Below are 23833 nucleotides of genomic sequence, written 5' to 3'. Positions count from 1 at the left end.
GTGGTTGGAATACTTTAAGTTCTACTCTTTTAGCTAGTTTGATGACTATAACACCATATTGTTATCTATATTTGCTATGCTGTGTATTAAATCTCTATGACTTATTTACTATCTGTTGGAAATTTGTACCCTTAAACAACATCTGCCCTATCCCTCCACTCCCCATTCCCTGGTGACCACCATTTTATTGTTTTTATGAGTTTGGCTTTTTTAGATAGCACACTTTGGTGGCATCATACAATATTATTTTTCTCTGATTCATCCCACTTGGCATAATGCTCTCAAGGTCCATCCTTTTTGGTACAAATGACAGGATATCTTCTTTCTCATGACTGAGTAACATTCCACTTGATCAACAGGCACATGAAAAGAAACTCAAACTTATGAATCATCAGGGAAATGCAAATCAAAATGACAATGAACTATCACCTCACACCTATTACGATGGCCATCATCAAAAAGATGTATTGACAGATAGGTTATTGGAGAGGATAGAAAATCCTTGTGCACTGTTGGTGGGAATGTAAACTGGTACAAGCACTATCAAAAACAATATGGAAGTGCTTCAAAACAGTTAAAAACAGATCTATCATATCACTGTGCTTTTTAAAGGCATGTAGACACATAATGACAAGCCTAGAGAGCATATGAAAGAGCAGAGACACTACTTTGCCAACAAAGTTTCATATAGTCAAAGCTATGGTTTTTTCAGTAGTCATGTATGGATGTGAGAGTTGGACCATAAAGAAGGCTGAGCACTAAAGAATTGATGCTTTTGAACTGTGATGTTGGAGAAGACTCTTGAGAGTCCCTTGGACTACAAGATCAAACCAGCTAATCCTAAAAGAAATCAGTGCTGAATATTCATCGGAGTGACTGATTCTGAGGCTGAAGCTCCAATACTTTGGCCACCTGATGCAAAGAGCTGACTCATTGGAAAAGACCCTGATGCCCGAAAAATTTAGGGCAGGAGAAGGGGATGACAGAGGATGAGATGGTTTGATGGCATCACTGACTCAATGGACCTGAATTTGCGCAGTCTTTGGGAGATGGTGAAGGACAGAGAAGCCTGACATTCTGCAGTTCATCAGGTAGCAGAAAGTCAGACAGAACTGAGTGACTGAACAATAATAGACACATAATTGTACCCAAAAGGTAGTGTTTGTGTTGTTTCCTTTTTTCAGATATTTTTGCAATGTGCTTTTCTCACTCAAAAGGATGTTTCAAGATTCGTTCATTCCTTATCATGTAAGGAATGATATTCATTCTACCTTATCATGTACAACTGCAACAGTATATTCTCTAGCATGTATTATATATTCCATTATTGATAGTATTTTCCAACTTTTTATTCTTACTCTTCACAAACAAGACTCTGAAAGCTACCCTTGGCCATGCCTGCTTGTTTGTTTTGTGGGTCCTTATGATTGTGTGGTAGGTTGTGTTCTAACGATTCACACATCATTTCTATCCTGCCCCTGTCATGCCTCCTAGCAAGGACATTACATTCCCTGTCCCATCACTGGCCTTGGACATATGGTGGTTGTCACATCAGAATGGATGCTCTGGCCATGGCAGTATTGTCCAGCTCTCCACGCTGCCTTGGGAACAGCTTATCTGAGGTGAGGGCTGCTTCTTCTCCACCTGAAGTTCCAGAATGGGAGCACACGCAGAGGACCAGAGCTGACCTCCAGCCCCCATGCTGGGGAACAGAAAAAGAGATGTTTATTGCTATCCCATGCTTATATGTTAGGGCCGTTCAAAACTCCTTGGTGGCTCAGACTATAGAGAATCTGCCTGCAATGCAGGAGACCTGGGTTCTGATCCCTGGGTTGGGAGGATCCCCTGGAGAAGGGAATTGCTACTCACTCTAATATTCTTGCCTGGAGAATTTCATGGGCAGAGGAGCCTGGTGGACAACAGCTCGTGGGGTCACAAAGAGTCGGACATGACTGAATGACTAACACTTTCACTTTTCAAAACCATACATAGCACAAGCTGAAAAATGCAACAGAATTTTGAGGATTGAAAGGATTGAGTCATAAATTTAAGTTGATTCCATAAAAAGCTTGAAGTGGACTATTTTTCACCTAGTATTCTAGATTCTGGGGATTGTAGCAGTTAGTAGCAGTGAAGAAAAATAAGTTCCTACTGTGCTTATGTTTTGCACATTTTATAAAATTTTGTATTTTAATAGATACTGCCAAATTTCCCTCCTCCTTATTATTTATTTGTAAAGGAAGAAAGAGGAAATTTAGGGTGCATATTCCTTCCATTTTGCTTCTCTTCTGTTGTCCAATCTTTAGAGAAATATTTTCACTCTGAATTTGGAACAAAAAGCACTAACCCTCACCCTAGAAGTCAGTCTGGTTGCTGGCACTCCACTGCAACATCATCTCCCAGCACAGCTTTGCTTTGACTCCTCGATGTGAGGGGATGGCTCTGGGGTATATAAAGGATTATGGAAGGTCGTGGTGACCCTACCATGAAGCCCAAAGTAGGATCAGGCTTTTCTTTGCTTGCCTCACCATGACGGGCCATGGATCTGATGGGGCTCAGGGCGGTGGAGAGGGTGGGGTGAGCATCTCCTTGAGGGCAGGGTTGGCGATGGGCCTCTGGGCCACATGAGGAGGGTGGCTGGGAGGGGAGAATGTAGGACTTGCCTCCTCACTGAGCACAGATGCATCTCACAGAGGGGAATTGCCCTCCCCGTCATTGCGCTGATAGCCCGGGCAGCTGTGGATAAGCCCTGGCCCCTGTATGTCCTCCACATGGCACATTTCTCAACAGCCCTTTCCCATCTCTTCTCTCTTTAACACCTCGTGTCCTACAAAGCTGGCGGCCTTGTCATGAAGTACGCAGCCAGACTCCTGGTATCTTGATGCCCACCTTTTGTCAAAGTCTTTTTTAGCGACGTTGAAGCCAGCTGTCACTCTCAAAGATGGCACTGGTTCTCCAGAATTCCCCCCTCGTTGGAGGCCTTGAGTCCAGTCTCCTCTTCTCCTGGCGCTGCCCTCCTCAGCTTCCCTGCATCTCTCTGGGTTCCAGCCTCTCTTCTGGGAAAATTCCTCCAGCTCCCCAAGTCTAGTTTCTCTACCTGGTCTGTGCCACGAAGTCCTCATGCTTCCTCCCAGCCAAGTTCACGGTGTTATAACCAACATGCCACTCTTCTCTTTAATTGGCTAGATAATAGTGTCTTCAGAAAAATGCGTAAAGAGTTCTTGCTTTTGAATCTGGGTGTAGAAAGAGCCACATGAATCAGCCACAACCACTCATCAGCAAACATGTGCATAATGATATAGTACACTTTCTGATTGTACTGTTCCAAGAGTTTTACATATATTAATTGTCACACAATCCTATGAAGTAACTCCTGTTTAAAGATGAGGAAATTGAAGCGCAGAGAAGTTAACTACCTAACTCAAGGTCACACAGCTATTCAAGAGACATCATTGGGAGGAAACCAAGAAACTCCTAAGTGATACAATTCTGGAATCACTAAAAGTTGAGACCACTGTTTTCTCACCTGTAATGCCCAGTTGCAGCTTGTTATACAGAGTGAAGTAAGTGGGAAGAGTAAAACAAATACCACATATTAACACACATATATGGAATCTAGAAAAATGGTACTGATGAACCTATTTTCAGGGCAGTAATAGAGATGCAGGTGTATAGAACAGACTTGTGGTCACAGTGAGGGAAAGGAGAGGGTAGGCAAACTGAGAAAGTACTGAAATACATATATAGATATAATTGTATTATATTTATTTAATTATATATGTGAATTTATATTAATATATGATATAATATTATATTGATGTATAGTGTTAGTCGCTCAGTCAGTCCAACTCTTTGTGAGCCCATGGACTGGAACCCACCAAGTTCCTTTGTCTATGGGATTTTCTAGCCAATAATATTGGAATGGATTGCCATTTCTTTCTCCATATTAACATATAATGATATATTATTATACTAAAAGTAATATATAATATATTAATATATAGATAATTATATGTATTCAATTATATATAGATATACGTTAAATATATATTAAATATATATATATTACCATGTGTAAAATAAATAGCTTGTGGGAAGTTGCTGTTTAACACAGGGAGCTCAACCTAGTATTCTGTGATGCCCTAGATGGGTGGGATGGGGTGGGAGAGAAGCTCAAGAGGGAGGGGTATATATAAACGTATGGCTGATTCACACTGTTGTACAGCAGAAGTCAACACAACATTGTAAAGCAACTATCCTCCACCTGAGTTTGGAATCAGATCCTTCCTCAATCTAGCCTCAGGTGAGATTTTGACCACAGCTGACACCTTGTTTGCAGCTTGTGAGGCCTTGAAGCGGAGGACCCAACTATTCCATGCCCAGCTTCCTGACTCACAGAGACCATGAGGTGAGAGGTTTGTGGGTTTTTAAGCCACTAGGTTTGTGGTGATCTTGTTATACAGCAGTAGATAGCTAATGGAGAGGTAGAAGTTGGCCAAAGAAAGAAAGAATGCTGAGAATCTTGAAACCCATGTACTACTTGAAATTTTCTCCTGACCCCACCCTCCCACCCTCAAATCTGAGGGACCAACTGTCTCCAGAAAAAAAAAAAAAAATCCTTTCAGTAACTGCAGCTAAAGAAATTGCCTCACAAGGTGATGCTACTTTTTCTCAGCATTCTGAAAGGCTCCTCGTGGTATTATATTTCAGTAGAGCCCAGACAAGGAAGAATTAGTCATCTTTCTGCTGATAACACAGATGTCAAAGGAGCTACAAATGTCTGCAAATTTTTATCTATAAGAAAATATGCATTGAAAGGAAGTTTAATAATACTAGGCCAAAATGGACAAAATGTGAGATGAGACTGGACTGAAGTTGTTAATATGTATATGTTCATATGGATGTAATTGTTGGCTTACCCAATTGGAATGGCATTAACAGTCTGCAAAGTTGTAACTGAAGCCTGGACTCAATGGTTACCCAAACTAATGAGAGGAATAGGGCTTCCTTCATAGCTAAGTCTGTAAAGAATCTGCCTGCAATGCAGGAGACACAGGTTCCATCCCTGGGTAGGGAAGATCCTCCTGAGAAGGAAATGGCAACCCACTCCATTATTCTTGCCTGGAGAATCCCATGGACAGAGGAACCTAGCAGGCTACAGTATATGGGGTCGCAAGAGTCAGACACAACTTAGCATCTAAGCCACCACCAATGAAAGGAATAAGCAGGAAATCTACAATCTTTAGAGTAAGGAGGACAAGAACTCAAGAGATGGAAACTGCTCAGCTACTCTTTAAACAGTTTCCACAAAGAACCTGAAAGACACTCGTTTCATCAAGATAAAAAGAAATGCCTTGCTGTGATGGTTCATACACAAGCATATCTTGAATATAGTGAAGTCAGTTCCAGACCATGGCAATAAAGAGAATATCACAATCAACAAGTCACATGAGCTTATTGGTTTCCCTAAAAGTTATGTTTAAAAGTTTTGTTATACTGTATACCATTAAATGTGCAATAGCATTATGCATACTTTTAAGAATGGAACCAGTCAAAATATTCTACATACTGAATGATTCAAATTATACCACATTCTGGAAAAGACAAAGCTATCAGTTCAATTCAGTTCAGTTGCTCAATCGTGTCCGACTTTTTGTGACCTCATGAAACACAGCATGCCAGGCCTGCCTGTCCATCACCAACTCCCAGAGTTTACCCAAACTCATATTCCTTGAGTCGGTGATGCCATCCAACCATCTCATCCTCTGTCGTCCCCTTCTCCTCCTGCCCCCAATCCCTCCCAGCATCAGGGTCTTTTCCAATGAGTCAACTCTTCGCATGAGGTGGCCAAAGTATTGGAGTTTCAGCTTTAGCATCAGTCCTTCCACGAACACCCAGGACTGATCTCCTTTAGGATGGACTGGTTGGATCTCCTTGCAGTCCAAGGGACTCTCAAGAGTCTTCTCCAACACCACAGTTCAAAAGCATCAATTTTTTGGTGTTCAGCTTTCTTCACAGTCCAACTCTCACATCCATATATGACTAATGGAAAAACCATAGCCTTGACAAGACCGACCTTAGTTGGCAAAGTAATGTCTCTGCTTTTCAATATGGTGTCTAGGTTGGTCATAACTTTCCTTCCAAGGAGCAAGCGTCTTTTAATTTCATGGCTGCAATCACCATCTGCAGTGATTTTGGAGTCCCCAAAAATGAAGTCTGACACTGTTTCCACTGTTCCCCCATCCATTTCCCATGAAGTGATGGGACCAGATGTCATGATCTTAGTTTTCTAAAAGTTGAGCTTTAAGCCAACTTTTTCACTCTCCTCTTTCACTTTCATCAAGAGGCTTTTTCTCCTCCTCACTTTCTGCCATAATTTCTCCCAGCAATCTTGATTCCAGCTTGTGCTTCTTCCAGCCCACATTTCTCATGATGTGCTCTGCACATAAGTTAATTAAGCAGGGTGACAATATACAGCCTTGACGTACTCCTTTTTCTATTTGGAACCAGTCTGTTGTTCCGTGTCCAGCTCTAACTGTTGCTTCCTGACCTGCATACAGGTTTCTCAAGAGGCAGGTCAGATGGTCTGGTATTCCCATCTCTTTTAGAATTTTTCACAGTTAATTGTGATACACACAGTCAAAGGCTTTGGCATAGTCAATAAAGCAGAAATAGATTTTTTTCTGGAATTCTCTTGCTTTTTCGATGATCCAGCAGATGTTGTCATTAGATCTCTGGTTACTCTGTCTTTTCTAGAACTAGCCTGGACATCTGGAAGTTCACAGTTCACCTATTGCTGAAGCCTGGCTTGGAGAATTTTGAGCATTACTTTACTAGCGTGTGAAAGGAGTACATCAAGGCTGTATACTCTCACCTTGCTTATTTAACTTATATGCAGAGTCCATCATGAGGAACGCTGGGCTGGAAGAAGCACAAGCTGGAATCAAGATTGCTGGGAGAAATATCAATAACCTCAGATATGCAGATGACACCACCCTTACGGCAGAAAGTGAAGAGGAACTCAAAGGCCTCTTGATGAAAGTGAAAGAGGAGAGTGAAAAGGTTGGCTTGAAGCTCAACATTCAGAAAAACAAAGATCATGGCATCTGGTCCCATCACTTCATGGGAAATAGATGGAAAAACAGTGGAAACAGTGTCAGACTTTATTTTTGGGGGCTCCAAAATCACTGCAGATGCTGATTGCAGCCATGAAATTAAAAGATGCTTACTCCTTGGAAGGAAAGTTATGACCAACCTAGGTAGCATATTAAAAAGCAGAGACATTACTTTGCCAACAAAGGTCCATCTAGTCAAGGCTATGGTTTTTCCCATGGTCATGTATGGATGTGAGAGTTGGACTGTGAAGAAAGCTGATCGCCAAAGAATTGATGCTTTTGAACTGCGGTGCTGGAGAAGACTCTTGAGAGTCCCTTGTACCGCAAGGAGATCCAACCAGTCCATTCTAAAGGAGATCAATCCTGGGCTTTCATTGGAAGGACTGATGCTAAAGCTGCAACTGCAATACTTTGGCCACCTCATGTGACGAGTTGACTCACTGGAAAAGACTCTGATGCTGGGAAGGATTGGGGACAGGAGGAGAAGGGGACGACAGAGAATGAGATGGCTGGATGGCATCACCGACTAGATGGGCATGAGTTTGAGTGAACTCCAGGAGTTGGTGATGGACCGGGAGGCCTGGCGTGCTGTGATTCATGGGGTTGCGGACAGTCGGAGACGACTGAGCCTCTGAACTGAACTGAACTGAACTGACGTGAGTGCATTTAGACAATGACATTTAGTAGTTGCCAGTTGTTAGGGATGAGAAAGACAGGAATAGGCAGAACATAAAGGGTTTTTAGGCAGTGGAGCCATCTTGTACGACTTTGTGATGGTGGGTACGTGTCACTATACATTTGTTAAAATCTACAGAATGTAAACACAAACAGTGAATCTCAGTGTAAATTATGGACTTCAGATAAGAATGTATCAATATTGGATCATCAATTGTAACAAATGTATCACAATAATACAGCATGTTTCTTACCTGGAAAATCCCGTGGGTGGAGGAGCCTGGTAGGCTGCCGTCCATTGGGTCTCTAAGAGTCAGACACCACTGAGCGACTTCATTTTCACTTTTCACTTTCATGCATTGGAGAAGGAAATGGCAACCCACTCCAGTGTTCTTGGCTGGAGAATCCCAGTGACTGGGAAGCCTGGTGGGCTGCCGTCTATGGGGTCGCACAGAGTCAGACACAACTGAAGCGACTTAGCTGAAGCAGCAGCAGCGATACAACATATTAATAATGAGGTAAACTGAGTGTATCAGGATTTTCTGTCACTCGGTTCAGTCACACAGTCATGTCCAACTCTTTGTGACCCTGTGGACTGCAGCATGCCAGGCTTCCCTGTCCATCACCAGCTCCACGAGTCTGCTCAGACTCATGTCCATCGAGTCAGTGATGCCATCCAACCGTCTCATCCTCTGTCATCCCCATTTTCTCCTGCTTTCAATCCTTCCCAGCATAACGGTCTTTTCCAATGAGTCAGTTCTTCGCATCAGGTGGCCAAAGTATTGGAGTTTCAGCTTCAGCATCAGTCCTTCCAATGAATATTCAGGATTGATCTGCCTTTAGGACGGGCTGGTTGGATCTCCTTGCAGTCCAAGGGACTCTCAAGAATCTTCTGCAACACCACAGCTCAAAAGCATCAATTCTTCATTGTTCAGTCTTCTTTATGGTTCAACTCTTACATCCGTACACGACTACTGGAAAAACCGTAGCTTTGACTAGACGGACCTTTGTCGGCAAAGTAATATCTCTGCTTTTTAATATGCTCTCTAGATTTGTCATAGCTTTTCTTCCAAGGAGCAAATGTATTTTAATTTCATGGCTGCAGTCACCATCTGCAGTGATTTTGGAGCCTCCAAATATAAAGTCTCTTATGGTTTCCATTGTTTCCCCAACTATTTGCCATGAAGTGATGGGACCAGATGTCACGATCATAGTTTTTTAAATGTTGAGTTCCAAGCCAGTTTTTTCACTCTCCTTTTTCACTTTCATCAAGAGGCTCTGCAGTTCCTGTTCACTTTCTGCCATAAGGGTGGTGTCATTTGCATATTTGAGGTTATTACTATTTCTTCCAGAAATCTTGATTTCAGCTTGTGCTTCATCCAGCCTGGCATTTTGCATGATGTACTCTGCATAAAAGTTAATTTCCCTAAAAATTAAAGTGTACTAGTTTAAATCATGAAAGACAATGAAAACATCAAGATTTGAGGAATACAGCTTAATTAGTGCTTACAAGTAAATCTATAACATTAAATCTTTGTATTAGAAAGATTTAACTTCAGTAACTTATTCCATTAGAGAAAGTGGAAACTAGAAAATATGAAAACTAAAACTAAAGCAAACAGAAAGAATAAAATAGTACAAATTATACCAAATCAATACAATTGATAACAGAAAGAAAAACAAAGATCAACAAAGCTGCTTTTTAATTTTTTTAATTGAAGTATACTTTTTTTTTTACCATGTGTTATTTCCAGGTGTACAGCAAAGTGATTTAGATATATATCTATATCTATCTATCTGTATCTATATATATATAAAGAGAGAACTTTTATTAAGCTTCTTTTTTTTAAATAGATATATAGAGAGCTGATTTGCTATACTCAAAAGAATTCATTCCCTTCATCGTGCATCATCCCTTAAAATAGTTACACATGCACACGTTCATCACTGCCAAAATAATGATTTTTTTCTGGATGGCTAGATAAGTAAAAGAAAGCAATCATTATTCTTTTGCACGAGTTTGAAATCAGGGGTAAAAGTTTTCTGAAAGTAATAATGCCAGCAATAACATTTATACGTTCTATAAATTACAATGCTTCATTACACAATAACCCAGAGGGCATGAAAGTTATTTTTCTCAATTTCATATATGAGAAAATTGATGTGTCAGAGGATGTCCAGGTGGTAATAAGCTGAACTAGCACTAAAAATTTAAGCCTTAAGACTCAGGTCTGTGATTTCCTGCTCCGTTAAACCACCTCTTGTAAAAATTGCTCAACTTGCTAAGAACTGTGTTCTCTATGTAAGTTTTTATAATAAGCAGTTGAGATGATGACCTTACTACAAAAGTACAAAATCTATCTTAATTTTGGTTAGGAAAGCAATATCTTTTTAACATTCTTTCCCATTATAGTTTATTACCGAAAATAGGGCTTCCCCAGTAGCTCAGCTGGTAAATAATCCTCCTGCAATGCAGGAGACCCTGGTTCGATTCCTCAGTCAGGAAGATCTGCTGGAGAAGGGATAGGCTACTCACTCCAGTATTCTGGTCTAGAGAATTCCATGGACTGTATAGTCCATGGGGTGGCAAACAGTCGGACACAACTGAGCGGTTTTCACTTCACTTATTGAATATAATTCCCTGCCAAAGAGAGATCAGTACAGTCGATACACCTCTAGGGGGACCATAACAAAAAATGGAAAAACACACACACACAAGTTACCAAAATCACAAATCAAGCAAGCAATATCTGCAGATTCCACAGACACTTAAAAGTAACAGTAACAAAGGTAAAAATAACAACAGACTCCCACATCATCATTATGGCCCTAAATTTGAAAACTTATGTAACATAGACCAATTCCTAGGAAAGTTCAAATTAACAAAACTCACTCAAGAAGAAATAGATAAGCTGAATAGCCATATATCTATTAAAGAAATTAAATTTCTGATAAAGTAAAAGCTTTCCAAAAATCATTTTCAGGACCAGATAGTTGACAAGATACTCTTCAGCTGATGAATATATAAAGAAACTGTAGTATATAATACAATGGGATATTTCTCAGCAATACAAAAACATGAGCTACTGAATCCTGCAGAATATGGATCAGTATTAAATAAGTTGTTCCTAGTGAAAGAAGGAAGACCCAAAGGTGTGCACTAGTGTAATTCCATGACTATAATTTTGTTTTTAAAAAGTGAATCTATAAGGCCAGAGAACAGATGAGTGATTGCCATGATTTGACATAAGTGGGGTTGATGCCAAGTGTACCACACGTGGAAAGTTTAAAGTAATGAAACTCTTGTATATGGTCCAACAATGATAGATGGGCTTCCCTAATGGCTCAAATGGTAAAGAATCTGCCTGCAATGTGAGAGATCTGGATTCAGTCCCTGAGTTAGGAATATCCCCTGGGGGAGGGTATGGCAACCGACTCCAGTATTCTTGCCCAGAGAACACCAGGGACAGAAGAGCCTGGCCAGCTACAGTCCATGGGGTCACAAAGAGTGGGACATGACTGAATGACTAAACGCGCTCACACACACACAGCACACACACACACATGCACAGTGGTACACACATGGATCTATGAATGCTGAAACCCATAGAACTGTGTGCTACAGAGACGATTTATCTCCAGTGCAAGTATAAATCCCAAGGTCACAAGACTGGATTCATACTATAGTAACATAATTATATTTATACAATGTATATCTCTATATATTTGTTATAGGCAAATAATAATCTCATTAAAGAAAGACAAAAATGATCTGACCTAAGCAACTTTGGAAAACAGTTTTTTGCTGACTAGTGTTATGTTCAAGTTAAAAAGTGAAAGTGTTAGTCATTCAGTCTTGTTCGACTCTTTGTGACCCCTTGGACTATAGCCCACCAGTCTCTTCTGGCCATGGAATTCCCCAGGCAAGAATACTGGAGTGGGTAGCCATGCTTTCTCCATGGGATCTTCCCTATCCAGGGATCAAATCCATGTCTCCTGCATTGCAGGCAGATTCTTAACTGTCTGAACCACCAGGGAAAGAGAAAAATAATTGTATATAAATAACATATGGGTTATCAATTCTGAATTAAAATTATGTATATAATATTGCTAAATAAATATTTAAATCACAAAAAATGGGAACCAGGTTTCCCATGATCAGAAATGAAGCTAGTAATATGTAAGGGGATGGAAAACTAGAATAAGGTCTTAGGTGCTGGTTCACACTGGAAATATCAGTATGAACTAATGTCAATCTTTATATTTACATCCACAAATGTATATACACATAATTTAGTTATAAACCTGCGTCTATTGTTTATCTGCATATAAAGAAAGGAGTACATATGTATGTGTATATGGATAATAAGCAAATATATATTTTCTAGCTATGGCTGCTGAAAAGGTCCAGAGACAGTAATAAAGTGATAGTAGTGGACACACCTAGCGTTCAGATCTTGCTTTCTAATACTGTTCTCTACTAAAAGGAACCAGAGCTCCCTATGGAAATAGACTGGGGAAAGGAAAACACAAGATGGGCTTTGAGCATCCTGTACTACCAGAACACAGTGCTTAAATAAAAATGGTTGCAGGTCAAAAGGATAAAGGAGCCATTGTGGAAAAGCTGAAGCATTCTGAGCATGATAAATAATAAAAGTATTGACTTATGGTCCAAGAATAAAAAAAAATCCATGAAACCAAAATAATATAAATAAATGACTGAGCAAGTAAATAAATGTGCGAGAAGGCATAAATCTTTCTTACAGTAGAACTTCAAATAATATATATAAATAAATACTCTCTTTATAAAAGATAAAACTTAATTCCCCTCCTCTTGCATTTGAGCTAGACTTTGTGACTAGCTCTGAAACAAGAGAGTATGTATAGGAAGAAAAACATGGCAAATTTACAGAGGGAAAACCTGATGAATCTTATGTTAAAAAAATTATCAAGGTAACTCTCAGTAATGAGTCAGTTGCTATCTTGTACCCCTGAAATGATGTGATAAGGTGCTACACATCTGTAGTATCCTTCCTCAAAGCCTTTAACCCCAGTCCGATCACTAGCATTTATCAAACAAACTCAAAATACCTGACCAAATACCAAAATCTCTCCCAAACTGTCAAGACCATGAACAAGAAAGACTAAGACACTGTCACAGTTCAGAAGAGACTAAGGAGCTGTTGTTGTTGTTCAGCTGCTCATTTGTGTCCAGCTCTTTGTGCCCCCATGGACTGCAGCATGCCTGCCCAGACTCACGTCCATTGAATCAGTGACCCAATCCAATCATCTTGTTTCTGTCGTCCCCTTCTCCTTCTGACTTTTATCTTCCCCAGCATCAGGGCCTTTTCCAATGAGTTGGCTCTTTACAGCAAGGCATCAAAGTACTGGAGCTTCAGACTCAGCATCAGTCCTTCCAATGAATATGAAGTGTTAATTTCCTTTAGGATTGACTGGTTTGATCTCCTTGCATTTGAAGGGACTCTCAAGAGTCTTCTCCAACACCACAGTTCAAAAGCATCAGTTCTTCAGTGCTCAGCCTTCTTTATGGTCCATACATGGTCCATAAACCATGTATGGGCCAGTTGTATGATCCATTCAACTCTGACATCCATACATGACTCCTGGAACAACCATAGCTTTGACTATATGAACCTTTGTCAATAAAGTAATCCCGACAAGGAGACTAAGGAGATGAGAAGACTTATGCCATGTGGTGCCCCTGGATTGGATCTGGAAACAGAACAGAGCAATAGACGAAAAACTAGCTAAATTCCAATGAAGTGTTTGTTAATTGCATTATATCATGTTAATGTCTTAGTTTTGGCAAGTATACCAATGGACATATAAGACATTAACATTAGGGAAGTTGAGTGAAGAGTATACAAAAACTGTCTTTGAAATGCTTCAATAAATTTAGAATTATTCCAAAATAAACATTTTTTAGAAGCACTCTGTCAATCCATATGCTGATGTTTTAGTTCCATTATCTTATCTCTAGCATTCCAGGAGGGCTTCCCAGGTGTCTCAGTGGTAAATAATGTTCCTACCTCAATTGCAGAAAAATAAATGACCCAATCAAACAATGGTCCAAAGATCTAAACAGACATTTCTCCAAAGAAGACATACAGATGGCTAACAAATACATGAAAAGATGCTCAACATCACTCATCATCAGAGAAATGCAAATCAAAACCACAATGAGGTACCATTTCATGCCAGTCAGAATGGCTGCTATCCAAACATCTACAAGCAATAAATTCTGGAGAAGGTGTGGAGAAAAGGGAACCCTCTTACACTGGTGGTGGGAATGCAAACTAGTACAACCACTATGGAGAACAGTGTGGGGATTCCTTAAAAAACTGGAAATAGAACTGCCATACAACCCAGCAATTGCACTCTTGGGCATACACACTGAGGAAACCAGAAGTGAAAGAGAGACATGTATTCCAATGCTCATCGCAGCACTGTTTATAATAGCGAGGACATGGAAGCAACCTAGATGTCCATCTGCAGATGAATGGATAAGAAAGCTACGGTACATATACACAATGGAGTATTACTCAGCCACTAAAAAGAATGCATTTGAATCAGTTCTAATGAGGTGGATGAAACTGGAGCCTATTATACAGAGTGAAGGAAGCCAGAAAGAAAAACACCAATACAGTATACTAACGCATATATATGGAATTTAGAAAGATGATAACGATAACCCTGTATACGAGACAACAAAAGAGACACAGATGTATAGAACAGTCTTTTGGACTCTGTGGGAGAGGACAAGGGTGGGATGATCTGGGAGAATGGCATTGAAACATGTATATTATCATATGTGAAATGGATCACCAGTCCAGGTTCGATGCATGATACAGGATGCTTGGGGCTGGTGCACTAGGATGAACCAGAGGGACGGGATGGGGAGGGAGGTGGGAGGGGAGGTTCAAGATGGGGAACACATGTACACCCGGGGCAGATTCATATCAATGTATGGCAAAACCAATACAATAATGTAAAGTAATTAGCCTCCAATTAAAATAAATAAATTAAAAAAAAAAAAAAGAATCTTCCTACCAATGCAGGAGTCCTGGGTTCGATCCCTGGGTCAGGAAGATCCCCTGAAGAAGGAACTGGAAACCCAGTCCAGGATTCTTGCCTGGGAAATCCCATGGACAGAGGAGCATAGCTGGATACAGTCCATGAGGTTGCAAAAGAGTCAGACAAGGCTTAGTGACTAAACAGCAACAACCATTATTCTGATTGGAAACAAGGAATTTATTTCAACATAGGACTTTCTACTGTTATATCCAACTATCAATGAATATTTCAAATACAGACAGATCTCATTTTATTATATTTCAATAAAGTGAAATATAATAAAATGAGATCTGCATTTTTTAAAATTGAAAGTTGCAGCAACAATGCATAAGGTAATTTTATTGCCACGATTTTTCCAATAGAGTTTGTTCACCTCCCATCTCTGCCTTATATGGGTAATTCTTACAATATTTCAAATTCTTTCTTTACTATTATATTTATTATAGTTGGTGATCAGTGATCTTTGATGTTACTATTGTAATTGTTTGGGGGCACCACAAGCTATCCCTGTATAAGCCAGCGAACATAATGGATAAATAGGTGTGTTTTGACTTCTCCATCAACCAACCAGTCCATTTAATCTCTCTCCCTTGCCTCAGGCCTCCCAACTCCCTGAAATCAGCAATATTGAAATTAGGTCAGCTAATAACCCTACAATGACCTGTACATATTCAAGTGAAAGCAAGAGTTGCACATCTTACTTTATATCAAAAGTCAGAAATGATCAAGCTAAGGATGAAAGGCATGCTAAAAGCCAAGAGAGATGAAAAACTGGGCCTCTCGTGCCAGTTAGCCAACTTGTGAATGCAGAAAAAAGGATCTGAAGAGAAATTTAAAATGCTACTCCAGTGAACACACAAATGACAAGAAAGAAAAGCAATCATATTGTTGATAAAGTGTTAGTGGTCTGGATAGACAATCAAACCAACCACAACATTCCCTTAAGTCATAGCTTAATCCAAAGCAAGGTCCAAGCTCTCTTCAATTCTATGAAGGCTGAGAGGAGTGAGAAAGTTGCAGAAGAAAAGTTTGAAGCTACCAGAGGTTGGTCCATGAGGTCAAAGGAAAGAAGCCTTGCCCGTAATATAAAGATGCAAAATAATGAAGCAACTACTGATGTAAAAGCTACAGCAAGTTATCCAGAAGATGAGTACTGAAGGAGGCTACACTAACGGAAAGATTTGCTATGTAAAATCTTTCCTTACATTGTGATAGTTCACATGGAAGCTCTGTGACTGAGAAATATGTTGAATATTAGTGACAAAGGACCAGTCACACAGGTACAGGTATGAACAGTTCTCCTCCCTCTAAGGTCTTCCCCAGAAGGAAATGCTCCCATTTGACAGAGTTATTGTAGAGTAAGGAAATGGAAATACTTGCGCTTGGAAAGGGATAAGCTCACATGTTGTCAATCATTCAAAAAGTGTGCCACGTGTAATATATAGGTGAAATGTACTTGGCTTGAATTCAGCATATACTGGATCTGGTGGTATTGTGAACACATTTTGTGATTTAAATTTCTGAGTTTCCAGGACAAAATTAGGAATAGTTTTATTTAGTGAGATACATAGGTTCCATCTTTATTTTCTGATTTCTATAATGAAGGTTATGTTGGTCAGAAAGTCCAGTTGGAAGGAAGACCCTGGTTTACTCCTCTCTGACTTATTTAACAAAGCAATGGCATATTCCTGGGGAAATTTCAGAGTTTAGTGTCATTCTACAAATCCCAAAAGATGAAGGGTTTGTTGTTCTTCAGTTCAGTCGCTCAGTCTTGTCCGCTCTTTAGTGTATCTCATCTCACTGTCTTTTACTGCCAGTGCAAAATTGGAAGGATTCTGGAGAATGGTCAGGATCTGTAGAACATTTCTTCGGATAGTGGTGTCACTCAGGATACAATACTTTAACTGGAGTATATCAGTGTAATACCTGATACTGCTATGCAGCTCTTGACCTAATATTTTCTTTCTAAATCTCATCAACAAAGATAATTGTTTTATGCAGTTGAGTTTATGTGATAAGAACAACCATGCACATTTTTTTGTCTTAACCTAAGGCTATATTTGCTCTCCTGTTCCACTTTAATATATAGGATGGAAATAGCTTTATTATGCTAATGATCCAAAGAACATCACACTGCTCAGTTATAATGATATCATGAAAACAAATGAATCTTGAAAATAAAATATAGTGAACAGTCCTTGTGAGACCCATGCATATCTGATACTTAAAAATAAATCCTGCAAAAGTTCAAAGACCTCACACATCCCTGAGGTGACCAGGAACATGTGAAAAGAAGAGTGAAATATAAAAGCATTTAGAATGGTAAAAACAGACATTTCCTTGAAGAAGTGTAAGAGAATCAGACTTCAGGAGACTTGGTAAGTCAAACCATAGCAAGCATTTTTTTTTCATTTGTCAATAATACATTTATTGGAACTAGAATTACTTTATGTGCAGAGATTGCTGGATTGGTTTGCCAGCTCTTACTAAATAATTAATCAAATTTGATTTGCTAGAAATATAATATAAAAGGAACACATAATAAAATTAAACAATGTTCTTCTATCTTGTAATAGTACTTTGAAGAAAATGTAATTACACCTCATTGCTATACTATTATGTAGAATTCAGTAATCAAACATGCACAGCCATAATTCAAACTAGACATAATAATCAGTGGTTATATTTTATGAATACTGTTAATTTCAAAACTGTTTCCAGTCACACCCATCACCCTTCCCAGGTTTCTCTCCTTCTGATGAAGACAAATAATAAAAAATAACTATTTGATAAAGACAGAACCTTTGGTTGCCTCCTAATTAAGCTCCAGGTACTGAGGAACCATGTTTTACTTACTTGTGAAATGCTACATTAAGCAATATTTTATCCTGTGTTTCTGTAAAAACCACTGGAATCTCCCTCTAACCCAGCCATTGAAACTAAAATTCATTAGTCTTCCTGAAAATTAAAGAAAAAATGTAAAGCATTTTCAAAAATTATTATAATTCTTGCCACTGAGGAACATAATAAGCTTTTCTATTAATAGATTCATAGCAAGCATTTAACTGGGAGAGACTTCTACAAAATTTTCAAGGTTAAAGAGTTTATACTTAATATGCTTATTATGGAGGAAATTTCTCACATGATTTTTATATCCACAAAGGCATGACGTATCTTCACATATATTCAGTGATTAGAGATCAAGGTGGAATTTCTTTATTAAAGAATCAGCAACTGATAGGAAATTTTCATCACTTTATTTATTCTGCAGAATAGAACTTTACAGGTTCTTTTTATTTTATTTCAGTGTACAAAGTGTATATTTTTTGTTTGTTTGTTTTTAAACCTGTCCTAGATGGGGAAACAGTGAAAACAGTGTCAGACTTTATTTTGGGGGGCTCCAAAATCACTGCAGATCCTGATTGCAGCCAGGAAATTAAAAGTCGCTTACTCCTTGGAAGGAAAGTTATGACCAACCTAGATAGCATATTAAAAAGCAGAGACATTACTTTGCCAACAAAGGTCCGTCTAGTCAAGGCTATGGTTTTTCCCGTGGTCATGTATGGATGTGAGAGTTGGACTGTGAAGAAAGCTCACTGCCGAAGAATTGATGCTTTTGAACTGTGGTGCTGGACAAGACTCTTGAGAGTCCCTTGGACTGCAAGGAGATCCAACCAGTCCATTCTAAAGGAGATCAATCCTGGGTTTTCATTGGAAGGACTGAAGCTAAAGCTGAAACTGCAATACTTTGACCACCTCATGCGATGAGTTGACTCACTGGAAAAGAGTCTGATGCTGGGAGGGATTGGGGGTGGGAAGAGATGGGGACGACAGAGAATGAGATGGCTGGATGGCATCACCGACTCGATGGACATGAGTTTGAGTGAATTCTGGGAATTGGTGATGGACAGGGAGGCCTGGCGTGCTGTGATTCATGGGGTCGCAAAGAGTCGGACACGATTGAGCGACTGAACTGAACTGAACTGATGGGATGTATGCCCAGAGGGGATGCAGGGGAAGGTGTCAACTTCACCCCAAATAGCACACATCAGGAATTGCTGCTTCTGTCTCTGCTTTCTTAGGTTTAGAGGTTTGGAGTTTGTGGTTATCAAAGAGAAATTTTTCCACCAGAGAACACAGTCCTGGTGGCATTAGGCTGAGACCGTCCACTTGGAGCTCCACGTGCCACTGAAAGTACATGCAGTTAAAGAAGTTTGGGAAACTTGTGACATACATAAACATAGAAACAGCTGTACGTTGACAAAAGGAGAGTGGGTGACTATGCTGGGCTGATCATGTTTACCCTTCTGCACCACTCTCTGCATCCACCAGTGACCAGGATGTGTTGCTCTATGGAGCATTTCCACAGACATCCCTGCCTTCTGGCTGGTTCTGTAGGCTGTGTGGGGAGAGAATATGATCATTCCTCTGGCACCCTCCACACTGAACTCTTCTGGGAGCCACCTTTTCTATAAGGTGGCCTTCTCTTAAGGCTGCAATTTCCTTTCCAAACTTTAGTAGCCCCTTTCTCCAGCGGCCCCTGCAGGCCTATCAGAGCTTTGGGGTTCTTGCCATTGCTAGCTCACATCTATCATTTTCCATGACAAGAACTTTTTTTCCTTAAAGCTTTCATCAGAGAATGGAGCCAATACTGCAGAGAATAAGACCCTGAGTCCATGACTCCCCACAATTAGGGCATATATGGGTTGGGGTCCTTAACACCCAGACAAGCAGTAGGAACCCCTGAGCAACTGGAAAGGACATGGGAAAGGGGCAAAGAAGGAAGAGAAGCAGAGGCCAGATGGGTCCTGCACTCCTGAGGGGCATCTGGGGTAGGAGAGGGGTTCTCACTCCTGGAGAGACACACTTACCTTGTGGGGGTCAACAGGGACCAGGAGGGACCCTCAGGGGTCAGAGAACGTGCCTGGCATCCCCCCCACTCACTCAACTCTGGGGAGCCTGAAGATGCCCTGGACTGGTCCTCCACCCTCCAAGGCTCCCTCCAGCCACATGGGTCTCAGGGGTGTGAGAAGGAGGTGTAGGAGGAGGATTCCAGCTAGACAAGGAGGGGCCCTGGGGGTCAGGAGATTGGGCAACGAGCCTAGGGCTCCCCCACCAACTCAGCTTTGGGGAGCAGGCTGAGGCCCAGGGCCTAATCCTCTGCATACCAGGGCCCTCTTCAAAGCATGCTGGGGCTAGGCCTTCCACTACTCCCACCCAAGGCCTGTTCCAGCAGCATGGACCATAAGCCCAGATGCTGCCCCTTTATAACCTCCATCTCACCTAGGTCCCGCCCCCCACAGCCAAGGTTTGTTTTTGGTTTTTGTTTTTTCTTCTTCTTTATTTGTTTTGTGTTTTGAGGTTTGGGGGAGGGTTGTCTTTCTATTTTTATTTTTTTTTAACCATTGGAGTCCTGTTTTACCTTACAGTAGTTGTTTCACATATATTTTTTTCTAATATATCTGTTAGTTTTCTAAATTTACTTTTTATTCTTTGTTATTATTCTGCTCCTTTTATTCTGTGTTTGTTTTGCCATACCGTACAGATTGTAGGATTTCAATTCACAGGTCAGAGTTTGGTCCTGAAGTCCTGCGGTGGAAGCACAGTTGTCTGAACTGCTGGACTAAAAGAGACCCTCAGGGACTTTTAATCAGAGTGGGGTCTCCTGGAGGTCCACATCTCAACACCAGAACATGGCTCTACTCAACTAACTGCAAACTCCAGTGCTGGATACCTCAAGCCAACAACCCATAAGATAGGAACATAGCCCCCACCCATCAAAAAGAGTGAAATGACAAAAAAAAAAAAAATTACAGACAAAGGAGCAAGGTAAAAACTGACAAGACCATAAATTAAGAGGAAATAAGTAAACCTGCCTGAAAAAAAAATTTCAGAGTAAGGATAGTAAAGGTAATCCAAAATCTTGAAAATAGAAGGCAAGCATGGATTGAGAAAATACAAGAAATCTTTAACAAAGACCTAGAGGAACTAAAGAATAAACAGAGATGAATAGCACAATAACTGAAATGAAAAATACACCAGAAAGAAACAATAGCAGAATAACTGAGGAATAAGAATGAATTGGTGAATTGGAAGATAGAATGGTGGGAATAAATGCAAAGGGGCAGAATAAAGAAAAAACAATGAAAAAAATTGAAGACAATCTCAGAGACTTCTGGGGCACTAAACACACTAACTATATTTAAATTATATAGATGTCCCAGAAGAGGAAGATAAAAAGAAAAGGTCTGAGCAAATATCTGAAGAGGTTATAGTTGAAAATTTCCCTAACATGGGAAAGGAAACAGTTACCCAAGTCCAGGAAACCCAGAGAGTCCCATACAGGATAAACCCTAGGAGAAACATAGTAATCAAACTAACAGAAATTAAATACAAAGAAAATATATTGAAAGCAGCAAGGGAAAAGCAAAAAATAACATGCAGGGGAATCCCCATAAAACTATTGGCTGATTTTTCAGCAGAATCTCTACAGGCCAGAAGGGAATGGCAGGATGTATTTAAAGTGCTAAAAGGTAAAAAACCTACAACCACAATTCTCTACCCAGCAAGGATCTCATTCATATTTGAAGGAGAAATCAAAGGTTTTACAGACAAGAAAAAACTAAGAAAATTCAGCACCACCAAATCAGGCTTACAACAAATGATAAAAGAACTTCTCTAGGCAAGAAACACAAAAGGAGAAAAAGACCCACAAAAATAAACCCAAAACAATTGAGAAAATTATAATAGGAACGTATTGATAATTACCTTAAATATAAGTGGATTAAATGCCCCAACCAGAAGACACAGATAGGGTGAAGGGACACAAAAACAAGGCCTGTGTATACACTGCCTATAAGAGACCCACTTCAGACCTAGGGCCACAGACAAACTGAAAGTGCAGGGGTGGATAAAGACACTCAAGGCAAATGGAAATCAAGACAAAACTGGAGTAGCAATACTAATATCCTATAAAATGCACTTTAAAATACAGACTGTTACAGAGATAAGGAAGGATACTGGCGGCGCCCTGGCGCAGACGCGAGAGACGCCGGCCCCAGCGGCGCAGACGCCAGAGACGCCGGCCCCGACGCAACCGACCAGGCAAAGAGGCTCAGCCGATTGGAGCTACCCCACGCCTGAGGCCAGGCCCAGCGGCCGAGAGGAGATGCCCCACATCCAACAGGCGGTGGCTGCACGGGCACAGGATGGCCGAGAGGATCTAATCCACTTTCAAGGTCAGGAGGGGCGGCCTTGAGGAGATACCCCTCATCCAAGGTAAGGTACAGCGGCTGCACTTTGCTGGAGCGGCTGTGAAGAGATTTTCCACGACCAAGGTAAGAGAAATCCAAATAAGACGGTAGGTATTGCGAGGGGGCATCAGAGGGCAGATACACTGAAATCATAATCACAGGAAACTAGTTGATCTGATCACATGGACCACAGCCGAACGTGGTCCACTGGAGAAGGGAATGGCAAACCACTTCAGTATACTTGCCTTGAGAACCCCATGAACAATATCAAAGGGCAAAATGATAGGATACTGAATGAGGAATTCCCCAGGTCGGTAGGTGCCCAGTATGCTACTGGAGATCAGTGGAGAAGTAACTCTAGAAGGAATAAAGGGATGGAGCAAAAACAAAACCAATACCCAGTTGTGGATGTGACCGATGATAGAAGCAAGGTCTGGTGCTGTAAAGAGCAATATTGCATAGGAACCTGGAATGTCAGGTCCATGAATCAAGGCAAATTGGAAGTGGTCAAACAGGAGATGGCAAGAGTGAACATTGACATTCTAGGAATCAGTGAATTAAAATGGACTGGAATGGGTGAATTTAACTCAGATGACCATTATATTTACTACTGTGGGCAGGAATCCCTTAGAAGAAATGGAGTAGCCATCATTGTCAACAAAAGAGTCTGAAATGCAGTACTTGGAAGCAATCTTAAAAACGACAGAATGATTTGTGTTCATTTCCAAGGCAAACCATTCAATATTACAGTAATCCAGGCCTATGCCCAAACCAGTAACGCTGAAGAAGCCAAAGTTGAAAGGTTCTATGAAGACCTACAAGACCTTTTAGAACTAACACCCAAAAAAGATGTCCTTTTCATTATAGGGGACTGGAATGCAAAAGTAGGAAGTCAAGAAACACCTGGAGTAACAGGCAAATTTGGCCTTGGAGCACGGAATGAAGCAGGGCAAAGGCTAATTGAGTTTTGTCAAGAGAACGCACTGGTCATAGCAAACACCCTCTTCCAACAAAACAAGAGAAGACTCTACACGTGGACATCACCAGATGGTCAACACCGAAATCAGATTGATTATATTCTTTGCAGCCAAAGGTGGAGAAGCTGTATACAGTTAGCAAAAACAAGACCAGGAGCTGACTGTGGCTCAGATCATGAACTCCTTATTGCCAAATTCAGACTGAAATTGAAGAAAGTAGGAAAAACCACTAGACCATTCAGGTATGACCTAAATCAAATCCCTTATGATTATACAGTGGAAGTGAGAAATAGATTTAAGGGACTAGATCTGATAGATAGAGTGCCTGATGAACTCTGGACGGAGGTTCATGACACTGTACAGGAGCCAGGGACCAAGACCATCCCCATGGAAAAGAAATGCAAGAAAGCAAAATGGCTGTCTGAGGAGGCCTTACAAATAGCTGTGAAAAGAAGAGAGGTGAAAAGCAAAAGAGAAAAGGAAAGATATAAGCATCTGAATGCAGAGTTCCAAAGAATAGCAAGGAGAGATAAGAAAGACTTCCTCAGTGATCAATGCAAAGAAATAGAGGAAAACAACAGAATAGGAAAAACAAGAGATCTCTTCAAGAAAATTAGAGATGCCAAGGGAACATTTCATGCAAAGATGAGCTCGATAAAAGACAGAAATGGTAGGGACCTAACAGAAGCAGAAGATATTAAGAAGAGGTGGCAAGAAT

This window comes from Moschus berezovskii, chromosome 21 (genome assembly GCF_049115385.1).
Source record: "Moschus berezovskii isolate FMDL1 chromosome 21, NW_MosBer_1.0, whole genome shotgun sequence".
Classification (NCBI taxonomy): domain Eukaryota; kingdom Metazoa; phylum Chordata; class Mammalia; order Artiodactyla; family Moschidae; genus Moschus; species Moschus berezovskii.
The sequence above is the reverse complement of the archived record's forward strand: the minus strand, read 5'-3'. Positions refer to the sequence as shown.